Genomic DNA, 12592 nt, shown 5'->3' with positions numbered 1-12592 from the left:
TAGAAATTTGCAAAATACTTACGGATCTGAATGTGGCAGACCCGTTGACTAAACTTCTCTCACAAGCAAAACATGATCACACCTCAGTACTCTCTGGGTGTTAATCACATAGCGATGTGAACTAGATTATTGACTCTAGTAAACCCTTTGGGTGTTGGTCACATCTCGATGGGAACTATGGGTGTTAATCACATGGTGATGTGAACTATTGGTATTAAATCACATGGCGATGTGAACTAGATTATTGACTCTAGTGCAAATGGGAGACAGAAGGAAATATGCCCTAGAGGCAATAATAAAGTTATTATTTATTTCCTTATATCATGATAAATGTTTATTATTCATGCTAGAATTGTATCAACCAGAAACAAAATACATGTGTGAATACATAGACAAACAGAGTGTCACTAGTATGCCTCTACTTGACTAGCTCGTTGATCAAAGATGGTTATGTTTCCTAACCATAGACATGAGTTGTCATTTGATTAACGGGATCACCTCATTAGGAGAATGATGTGATTGACTTGACCCATTCCGTTAGCATAGCACTTGATCGTTTAGTTTGTTGCTATTGCTTTCTTCATGACTTATTCATGTTCCTATGACTATGAGATTATGCAACTCCCGTTTACCGGAGGAACACTTTGTGTGCTACCAAACGTCAAAACGTAACTGGGTGATTATAAAGGTGCTATACAGGTGTCTCCAAAGGTACATGTTGGGTTGGCGTATTTTGAGATTAGGATTTGTCACTCCGATTGTCGGAGAGGTATCTCTGGGCCCTCTCGGTAATGCACATCACTTAAGCCTTGCAAGCATTGCAACTAATGAGTTAGTTGCGGAATGATGTATTACAGAACGAGTAAAGAGACTTGCTGGTAACGAGATTGAACTAGGTATTAAGATACCGACGATCGAATCTCGGGCCAGTAACATACCGGTGACAAAGGGAACAACGTATGTTGTTATGCGGTCTGACCGATAAAGATCTTCGTAGAATATGTAGGAGTCAATATGAGCATCCAGGTTCCGCTATTGGTTATTGACCGGAGATGTGTCTCGGTCATGTCTACATTGTTCTCGAACCCGTAGGGTCCGCACGCTTAAAGTTCGGTGACGATCGTAATTAGGTTTTTTGTGTTTTGATGTACCGAAGGTTGTTCGGAGTCCCAGATGTGATCACGGACATGACGTGGAGTCTCGAAATGGTCAATACATAAAGATTGATATATTGGAAGCCTATATTTGGATATCGGAATCGGAATCGTTCCGGGTGAAATCGGGATTTTACCGGAGTACCGGGGGGTTACCGGAACCCCCCCCCCCCCGGGGGGGGGAGGGGGGTTAATGGGCCTACATAGGCCCTAAGGGAGAAGAGGAGGGCCGGCCAGGGCAGGCCGCGCGCCCCCTCCCCCCTAGTCCGAATAGGACAAGGAAGGGGGGCGGCGCCCCCCTTTCCTCTTTCCCCCTTCCCCTTTCCTTCTCCAACAAGGCAAGAGGGGGGAGTCCTACTCCCGGTGGGAGTAGGACTCCTCCAGGCGCACCCCTAGGGGTCGGCCGCACCTCCCCCTCCCTCCTTTATATACGGGGGCAGGGGGCACCCCATGACACACAAGTTGATCTTCGTGATCGTTCCTTAGCCGTGTGCGGTGCCCCCTTCCACCATATTCCACCTCGGTCATATCGTAGCGGTGCTTAGGCGAAGCCCTGCGTCGGTAGAACATCATCACCGTCATCACGCCGTCGTGCTGACGAAACTCTCCCTCAACACTCGGCTGGATCGGAGCTCGAGGGACGTCACCGAGTTGAACGTGTGCAGAACTTGGAGGTACCGTAAGTTCGGTACTTGGATCGGTCGGATCGGGAAGACGTACGACTACTTCCTCTATGTTGTGTGAACGCTTCCGTTGCCGGTCTACGAGGGTACGTAGACAACACTCTCCCCTCTCGTTGCTATGCATCACCATGATCTTGCGTGTGCGTAGGAATATTTTTGAAATTACTACATTCCCCAACAACTCATGCATAGAATCTACGCATAGACCTAGCTCATGATGCCACTGTTGAGGAATGTAGCAATAATTCAAAAAAATTACTACGTGTCACCAAGATCAATCTAGGAGATACTAGCAATGAGAGAGAGGGAGTGCATCTTCATACCCTTGAAGATCTCTAAGCGGAAGCATTACAAGAACGCGGTTGGTGGAGTCATACACGCAGCGATTCAGATCGCGGTCGATTCTGATCTAAGCGCCGAACAACGGCGCCTCCGTGTTCAACACACGTACATCCCGGGGACGTCTCCTCCTTCTTGATCCAGCAAGGGGAGAGGAGAAGTTGAGGGAGAACTCCGACAGCACGACGGCGTGGTGGTGATGGAGCTCGTGGTTCTCCGGCAGGGCTTCGCCAAGCGCTACGGAGGAGGAGGAGGAGGTGTAGGAGAGGGGGAGGGGCTGCGCCAGGGGAAGGGTGTACGGCTGCCCTCTCTCTCCCTCACTATATATAGGGGGAAGGGGGTGGAGGAGGCGCCCTAGGGTTCCCTAGGGGAGGGGCGACGGCCACAGGGAAAACCCTAGATGGGTTTGGGCGCCCCCACCACTAGGAAACTTGCCCCCCAAGCCTTGAGGGGTGGCTGCCCTAGGGGAGGCGCCCCCACCTCTCCAGGTTACGTGAGATGGGGTGGGAGGGGCGCTCAGCCCCTTAGTGGGCTGATGTGCCCCCTCCCCTTGGCCCATAAGGCCCCCCAACGCTTGTCGGGGCCTCTAAAACCCCTTTCGGACACGCTGGTCCTCACCCGGTACCCCCGGAACAATTCCGGACTCCAATACTCTTCGTCCAATATATCGATCTTCACCTCCGGGCCATTTCGGAACTCCTCGTCACATCCGGGACCTCATCCGGGACTCCGAACAACCTTCGGTAACCACATACTATTTCCCATAAAAACTCTAGCATCACTGAACCTTAAGTGTGTAGACCCTACGGGTTCGGGAACCATGCAAACATGATCGAGACATCTCTCCGGCCAATAACCAATAGGGAGATCTGGATACCCATATTGGCTCCCACATGTTCCACGATGATCTCATCGGATGAACCACGATGTCGGGGATTCAATCAATCCCGTATACAATTCCCTTTGTCTATCGGTATGTTACTTGCCCGAGATTCGATCGTGGTATCCCAATACCTCGTTCAATCTCGTTACTGGCAAGTCTCTTTACTCGTTCTGTAACGCATGATCCCGTGACCAACTCCTTAGTCACATTGAGCTCATTATGATGATGCATTACCGAGTGGGCCCAGAGATACCTCTCCGTCATACGGAGTGACAAATCTCAGTCTCGATTCGTGCCAACCCAACAGACACTTTCGGAGATACCTGTAGTGCACCTTTATATCCACCCAGTTATGTTGTGACGTTTGGTACACCCAAAGCATTCCTGCGGTATCCGGGAGTTGCACAATCTCATAGTCTAAGGAAATGATACTTGACATTAGAAAAGCTTTAGCAAACGAACTTCACGATCTTGTGCTGCGCTTAAGATTGGGTCTTGTCCATCACATCATTCTCCTAATGATGTGATCTCGTTATCAATGACATCCAATGTCCATGGTCAGGAAACCATGACCATCTATTCATCAACGAGCTAGTCAACTAGAGGCTTACTAGGGACATATTACGATCTATGTATTCACACATGTATTATGGTTTCCGATTAATACAATTATAGCATGAACAATAGACAATTATCATGAACAAGGATATATAATAATAACCATTTTATTATTGCCTCTAGGGCATATTTCCAACAATAACTGCTACAAGTAATTACAATTGATAGAATCTCTATGAGAAGTTGCCATGGCAAAAAAAATTTGTAGAAGTTGCATTGGCATATTTCTGGAGTAGTTGCCATTTTCGTCCAGTTTGACCGCATCAGGCAGGTAAACACACTAGTAAACCCCCCAGGTCTTCCCACGCACGCTACGACACTATTCGAGAATTGCCATTTTGCATTGCTACTGGAACTGTAGCCTAACGACATGATGATCTAGTGTACAAAATGAGTAGTTTTTTTGGCGTTTATCACTCATTTTGCTACATGCTCGTGGTGCTAAGTGCAAGATTGGGTTTTGCTGGTAATGTCAGTTACCCATTTTTGTAGTTTTGGTAGTAAAATTGTCCACTCTTATTTTTTGTTGAACTTTTCGTCTCAGTGTGTTTGAGTTTAGGCTTTTTAGGTTGTTGTTAATGTTAGTATGGCTCCGATACAAAGAATTCATGTCTCATGCTATTTTTGCTAGATAGTTCTATTTTTCGACATCATTTCTACTGCACCAAGGGAATTTCATTTGTAATGTCATGGCAAATTTAATTCATAGACCATTGCAAAATCTATTCCATTCTTTCATGTATCATGGCAAAATTACTTCCTGTGCCATCGTAATATTACTACAGAATTATATTTCTATTATTTTTCCTTCCTCGACCATGGCAAATTTCTCTTTTCCCTATCATGACAAACTTACTTAAATGGTACTTTAATTTGATAGAAAAAAATCCCCCATTTACCTTGTGACATATTGCAATATATTCTTTCTTCAAAGTTGATATTGTAAATATGTTTTTTCTCACACTTTTCGCAAATGTACATGAAATAAAGTCTACACTCATAGCAACATAAATCTTAATGTGTTGACATGGAACATGGCTAATTTTCTCACTTACATTGCAATTTTTATTACATAATCCATGACCATTTTTTTAAATAACATGGCAATTTTAATATGCTTTTGCCATGGCAATTTGATCTTAATAACAAGTTTACTTTATAATAACATGGAATATTTTTCTTTGTAGCTTGGCAAATTTTACTTTATTGCCAATGGCAAATATACCTACATTGTCATTCAATATTCTATATCAACTTTGCCATATAAAATTTACCTTTATTTTTTGCCATGGCAAAAAATGACCCTTAATTGCCATGGCAATTTTACTTTTAAATAAATGGCAAATTTACTTTAACATACGCAGCAAATTTTGTTTTGATCGCTCATGGCAAATATCCTTTTTTATGCCATGCAAAATTTACTTTATGGACCATGGAAAATTTCCCTTTTATTTGTCGTGGCAAACAATGACCCCTAATTTCCATGGCAATTTTACTTTTGAATACATGGCAAATTTACGTTGTCGTACATGGCAATTTTTTACTTTGATCGCTCATGGCAATTTGTACTTTTTTTGCTGGAAAATTTAATTTATGGACTATGGAAAATTTACTTTATGGACCATGGCAAATTTCCTTCTTATTTGACATGGAAAAATTTACTTCACAACCATGCCAACTTTTACATTCATCATTCATGGTAATTCTTGCTTTCCATGTGGGCCATGGTAAATTTACCTTTTATGAAACATGGCAATTACTACTAAAATACACACGATACACTTCTTTCTTTGCAATGTATATTTTTCTTGCAGCATGGCAAATATATTTTTTCAACATGTCAAAGTTATTGTTTGGTCGATGGCAAATTTTATGTTTTCGACCATGGCAGATATAACTTTGTACACAGCAAGCAAACTTTTTATCGCATATATCCCATAATAAATTACGTTTCTTTTGTACATTATTATTGAAACATGGTAAATTTTCTAAATAAAGCATGGAAATTTCTTTTTGTTTAGCATGGCAATTTTACATAAACATCGCATGCCAAATATATTTTTCATCAAGTCCTGATCCATTTGAACATGATGGCAGTTTATAACATATTATGATAAATTTTTAATTCCGTTTTTCTATTCAAAATCAGGTCCAAATTCTAGGTTTAAGGCTTGATAGTAGCTAGGGACAACGCAGGACGTGCAACAACGTGTCCGGAAAACTAGGATCGCACGAGGCGATTCAAGGGAGGCGATAGGGTTCCCTTGCGCGCCGCCGGTGATGCCACCGGTTCCCTCTCTCTCCGTCGACCGCTCCGGCGATGGGAGGGAGGGGGAACCTCGGGTCTGTTCGCTAGGTGGGTGTGTGGTAGGGTTAGGGTTGAGGGAGACACTGCTGAGGCCGTTGCGGTGGTGTCACGTCAGAATAAGTTTCTCCAGGCTCCGTTCACGGTCAGGCGAGGCTTTTGCCTTCGTCTAGGAGCCAGCAGGGATGGGGATCCCCGGATCTCGTCGAGGTCGTGGGCTATGGTGGCTGGAGGTCCATCGGCACTAGCCGTTTGGGTCCTCAGATGGGCGATGGATGCAGGGAGACGAAGAGCTTTCTTCTTCCTTGTTGGTATGATTTGTTGCTGTTGTTCTTCTCCTTCCTCTGCGCTGATGCTGGTGGGAGATCCTGCTTTGTCCGGACGGATGGCCCGGCTGCTGTGCTGGACCGGTCGGAAGACTCGAGTTCTCTTCCTTCCGGAAGGGACACTTTTCGCGGTACTCAAAGCCAAAGATGGCGACGGCTATTGCAGGTGTGTTGGATTGATATCCATGCCCTTTCAGCGCTGGTGTCAAGAAAGGGGGAAGCGGTGTGGCGGCAATTGTATCGTGGTCGAAGATGATGACCTGTTTGTGACTGGTTGCAGATCCTTCCGATGCAGGGGTCTTCTCTCAAGATTCAGGGATGATGGCACAGAGCTCCGGAGATCTTTTTGTGTTATGATTGTCTTAAGGTACTCTAGGTGTTCATGGACCTTTGTGTTTGCGTTTCAATATGCTTGTAAAGGTCAACTACTTTGTACTGATTCGTGATATGAATAAAAAAATTCTTAAAAAAAAGGCTTGATAGTAGCTAGGAGAAAATTTTGGCCTTTTTATGTCTTTTTTCTGTTGTTTGGATTACTGATGATGTTGGGTTGAGGGGTGGCTTGTTTAAAACGCTCGTAATTTCACAGGGTTCCGGCTGGGAGTCTCTCGCAACGAACATAATCGTGGCAATTCCCTATTTGATGTGTGCTGCATCAAACTGTTGGCGCTTCGCACAGGGTGAAGAGACCGAGCGACGCAATGGGCCGGCCTGGGAACCTTCCAGAAGGTTCCCTGAACCGGTTATTTTCTTTTATCGGTTATCTTTTTAATTTCTGTTTTTTCTGTTTTCTCTTTTTTTCATTTTTCTGTTTCTTTTTCTTCTTTCTATTTCCTTTTTTCTGTTTCTTTTTTGTTTCTCTTTCCCATTTCGAGTTTTTTTTTTTTTTTCACTTTTTTCACATTTTTGAAAAATGTTTGAAAAAACAAAAATGTTTGAATTTTAAAAATTGTTCGTGAGTTCAAGTTTTGATCATAAATTCCGAAAATATTCCATTATTAAAATATTTTTCTAGTTTTAAAAAATATTCTTGTTTTACTAACATTGTTCGCAAATTTCAATAAAAATGCCCACGTTTTCATTTTTTCAGGAGTTTCCAAATTTTTCAGTTTCAAATTTCTGTGCACAAATTTCAAAAAATGTTCGGGCAGTTCAAAACATGTTCCCGTTTAAAATAAATTGTTTGGAAATTTCAAAAAATGTGCACAGTTTCATTCTTGAGTTTCGAAATTGTTCACTTCCAATTTTTTGTTCACAAATTTCAAAAACTGTTCGGGTGGTTCATGTTCCCATTTTGAAAAATTGTTCACAAATTTTAAAAATGTGGACATTTTCATTTTTTTCAGGAGTTTCGAAGTTCTTCAGTTTCAATTTTTTTTGTAATTTTCAAAAAATGTTCGGGTAGTTGAAAACATATTCCTGTTTTTCAAAAATTGTTCGCAAATTTAAAAAATGTGCATGTTTTCATTTTTCTCAGGAGTTTTGAAATTTTTCTATTTCAAAATTTTGTTCGCCAATTTCATATAATGTTCTTGTTTTCACATTTTCAAAATATGTTTGTGTTTTCAAATTTTGTCTTGGAATTTCAAAAAATGTTCCCAATTTTCGAAAATATTTCACTTTTAAAATATTATTTTGTTCGCGTTTCATTTTAAAATCAGAATTACAAAACATCTTCACTTTTTCAAAATAAATGCGGCATTTGAAAACTGCTCGCAATTTTTGAAATGGTTTCAAAATGTTTTCCAAATATCAACGCTGCTGTCTGTTCTTATAGGTATCTGCACCATTATGTACAGTTTATGGTGTGTGATGCAGTGGCTAATGGCTCGCCATTTTAGTCTGTGGTGGTGGGATCAATTCCTGGTACTAGCTGTTTAATTTCAGATTTTTTGTCGCGCGCGAAAGGAAGCGAAGCAAATGCGAACACCCGATTTTTTGTCCCGTTCGACGGATCGATCACCAGGTACCGAACGACTCGTTCGGCCAGGAAGTGTCCCAGACCGAACGGTCGGGGCGCCAGTCTCCGGAACAGCGGCAACCGGCATGCCACCGGTGTCGGTGAACGGTGAACCACGGAAGCCGGAGCGCGGCGGCAGCATCCAGCCGCCTGGATGGATTGCACGTGAGGAGCCCCTGGAGGACCTGGAACCCTTCCTTGGACAGCAGCTTCTCGGGGAATAGCTTGCGCAGCCGTTGGTGCGCTCGCCATTGCTGTGCCTGTACCTCGTGTCCCGGCGAACTGAAGGCAGGCCCCGACTCTCTCTCTCGCCTAGCGTGCCGAGCAGATCGAAGATCTTGTAGAGCAGCTCGTCTATGCCGTCCCCTGGGAACAGCTTGTTCCCGGTGAGGAGCTCCGCCATCACGCAGCCGATGGACCACAGGTCGACGCGCGTGTCGTAGCGGGGATCCTCCAGCAGCATCTCCGGCGCGCTGTACACCCAAGTCCCGGCAGCCCAATACTTCTCGGGGTTCCGCTCGGCCGTGGACATCGTCGCCCCGTAGTCTCCGATCTTGACGACGATGCTGCCGCCGTTCTGGACCACGAGGATGTTCTCAGGCTTGATGTCGCGGTGCATGATGCCGTGCGTGTGCATCGCCTCCGCGCCGGCTAGCAGCTGCCGCACGATGGAGCGCACGTCCCTCTCCGAGAACAGCCGGCGACCGAGACGGATTCGCTTGTTGAGGACCTTGCGCAGGCTTGGCCCGGCGAATTCCATGACGAGGAAGTAGTCCCTGCGCCCCTTGATGTCGCGCGGTGTGCGCAGGGCGACGAGGGAGGGGTGGCCGCCGCATGCCGCCATGATGCAGGCCTCCCGAAGGAGCTCGCCGACGACGTGTTTGGAGTCGGACCGTTCGCAGCGGAGAGCCTTCACGGCGACGGTCTGGCCGGTGGCGCGGTGCCGCGCCTTGAAGACCTCGCCGAACGTGCCCCCGCCGATCGTGCACACCTCCTCGTAGCAGCGATAGTTGCCCATGCGCCGCTTCCTCGTCGTCTTCCTCCTCCTTCCCTGGGCGACCTCGTCGATCATGGCCGAAACGGCAGCGACTCGCCTGACGCTCATGGCTGCAATACTACCAGGTGCACCGTGGCCACCGATCATTGCGCAGATGGAGGCGGGAGGCGACGGCGGACATGCCCCTGGAGGCTGTCTCGTCGTCCGCCATGTGGATTACTCCCATTGCGAGCGCGCGGAGGGCGTGCACGGTGGTGTCCGCGCCGTGCCTGGGAACTAGTAGGGATGCCGACCTTATATCGAGCATGTTCGCCACGATTTCTAGCCGGGTTCGGAAAGCCACCCAAAGTCGGACGTGGTCTGGGGTCGGAAGGCCGCCATGCAGTAGGGAAGGAAATAGGCAAAGGACTCCGTTTGCTGGCCCAATTTAGTGCCCGAAAATTTAATTTGGGTCAGTTGATTTTTACTTCAAGATTCGTGCTCTTTTTTTTTCAATTGTGACTGTTGTTGTGTTTTGAGCCCAAATTTTCGACTGACCACTGTTTTGGGTCAGTCAGTTTCTATTTGGGCTGAAGCTCATGTGCTTCCTCATTTCTTGTGTGCATTTTTTGCTTTTCTTTTTTTCTTTTTAGTCGTTTTATGGGCATTTTCGGAATGTTGAGTGAGTTTAGAATGTATACGTGTAAGTACTATATAATATGTGTATAAAGTATACCAGGGTACGAAAAATGAAATATTATTTTTTTCTTACATATTAAAAAATCATAGAGTTGTTAAGTTTTTTTTATTTAATTTCTTCTTCAAGGGTAATACTATCGTCACTAATTCATTCTTCGTTAGGAAAATTTATTTTTTTATTTTTTTGTTTTTGTTTTAATTTTAGTTTCATCTTCTATATTTTTTAAGGGTAATACCAATGCCACTAATTTGTTCCTTGTTAGTAAATATTTTTTGTGAAATTTGTTGCATACTATAAAAACGCAATTTTTGAGTAAATTGTGTGCAATTTTTGTAAAGTATTTGCTTAATTTTTTTCATTTTCTTTCTTTTTAATGGGTAACACTAATATCAACGCCACTAACTCATTCTTCCTTAGAAAAAGTTCATTACTTTGATTTTGCTTTAGTTTTTGTTCCATTTTCTTTCTTCTTTAAGGGTAATACAAATGCCATTAATTCACTCCTTCTTAGGAAATTTCTTTCTTGTGAAAATTCCTCTATTATGCTCTTATTATTGCATATTTTATAAAACATAATTTTGTGTATATTGTGTGAAAATTTTTTTATTGTTTGTTTTTTATTTTCTTTCTTCTTAAAGGATTAATTCATTCTTAGAAAACTTCATCATTTAGATTTTTTGTTATTTTTATTTGTTTATTTTTCTTCTTAAAGGATAATACCAAAGCCACTAATTCATCATTTCTTTGAATACTTCATTATTTTCATTTTGTTTCAGTTCTTTTTCTTTTTTTTCTTTTTAAAGGGTAATACCAATGCCGCTAATTCATTCTTTCCTGGAAACACATCATTATTTTGATTTTTTATTTCATTTTCTATCTTCTTAAAGGGTAACCAAAGCCACTAATTCATTCTTTCTTGTAAAACTTCATTATTTTGATTTTGTTTTAGTTTTTATTTCATTTCCATTCTTCTTTGAGGGTACTAATGTCGCTAATACATTTCTTCATCAGAAACTTTTTTTTTGTAAAACTTTTACTATTATGTGTGTATTCTTGTATATTATAAAAAAGCACATTTCTTGTGTAAATTGGGTACAACCGGGCTGTTTGATCGATATGGTTTGTTGGTGGTAGTCTTGTTGTTACCTCGCCATGTGTTGTTTTCATTGTGATGAAGCTAAAATTGCAAGGCATAGATTACTGTTGGTGTTGTGTATTGTACTGAAAACCTCTTGGAACTCCTGAACCGGTACCGAAAACCTTCAGTTCAGGAGCCAACCAGCAGCTGCCATTCATTGCACATACATATGCTACTTCTCCTGTCAAAGGTCTAGTCCAGGGTACACAGACTCCAGCTGTCCTTGCTGGTGAAACTCACCGACAGATCACACAAAATGGGTTACATTCACCAGTAACAAAGGGAGGGGCAAATACACCACCAATGCTTGTTTCCACCAATATTAAGTTGATATTGCGGCGGCTCACAACTAATCTTCAACAGCTACAATTTTGGCTGCCACACAATACGGGATCTCAGCGAGACACCTCTTCATTACGATTGCTATAATTGAATGACAACAAAGAGCATCTCCACTGCCCCCCCCCCCCACCCCACACACACACAACGCCCCACGGCCTTTTTTTTATCACCGGCTCGAAAAGAATCGGTCCAGTCGCGCCCCAGGAGTCCAAAATTCGCCGGCTAGGGCCGAAATTGGCAGCGGTGGACCCAGGTTGAGCCCGGGGCGCCAGGGGAAACGAATTTGGCGCGAAAACTGGTGGACCCGCCGACTCAGCGACTAGGCGACGCCGAGAACCTTCGTCGTCCTCCTCGTCTCGGTTTCCCGCAGGAATCAATGCGAAGGCTGTCGCGGGTCAGCCTTCCATTGATTCACGGGCGACGCAGGGCGACGAGGGAGGGGTGGCCGCCGCATGCCGCCATGATGCAGGCCTCCTGAAGGAGCTCACCGACGACGTGTTTGGAGTCAGACCCTTCGCAGCGAAGAGCCTTCACGGCGACGGTCTGGCCGATGGCGTGGTGTCGCGCCTTGAAGACGTAGCTGAATGTGCCCCCGCCGAGCATGCACACCTCCTCGTAGCAGCGAGAGTTGTCCATGCACCGCTTCCTCATCGTCCTCCTTCTGCTTCCCTGGGCGACCTCGTCGATCATGGCTGAAACGACATCGAATCGCCTGGCGTTCAGGGCTGCAATACCAAGTGCCCCGTGGCCACCGATTGCGCAGATGGAGGCGATTCGGGAGGCGACCGCGGTCATGCCCCTGGAGGTTGTCTCGTCGTCCGCCATGTCGGTTATTCCAATTGCGCACGCACGGAGCGGTAGAGGGCGTGCACTGGGGTGTCTGCGCCGTGCCTGGGGACCAGTAGGGGACGCGGGCGTTATATCTATCATGTTCATGATGAGTTCTAGCCGGATCGGAAAACCACCCAATGTTGGACGTGCTCAGGGTTCGGAAAGCCGCCATGCAGTAGGGTAGGGAAATAGGCAAAGGATTCCGTTTGCTGGCCCAATTTAGTGCCTGAAAATTCAATTTGGGTCAGTTGATTTTTTAGGTCATTGATTGGTATTTTTTACTTCAAGATTCATGTTTTTCAATTGTGACTGTTGTTGTTTTCTCAGCCCAAAATTT

General features: G+C 44.6%; 1 pseudogene; it reads right to left on the bottom strand.

The window, feature by feature from the left end:
• Window positions 1-8267: 8267 nt before the first annotated feature.
• Window positions 8268-12249, bottom strand: LOC125537968 (annotated as a pseudogene).
• Window positions 12250-12592: the final 343 nt, after the last annotated feature.

This window comes from Triticum urartu, chromosome 2 (genome assembly GCF_003073215.2).
Source record: "Triticum urartu cultivar G1812 chromosome 2, Tu2.1, whole genome shotgun sequence".
NCBI lineage: Eukaryota > Viridiplantae > Streptophyta > Magnoliopsida > Poales > Poaceae > Triticum > Triticum urartu.
Note: the sequence above shows the minus strand (reverse complement) of the source record. Positions and strands in the feature narration are given on the sequence as shown.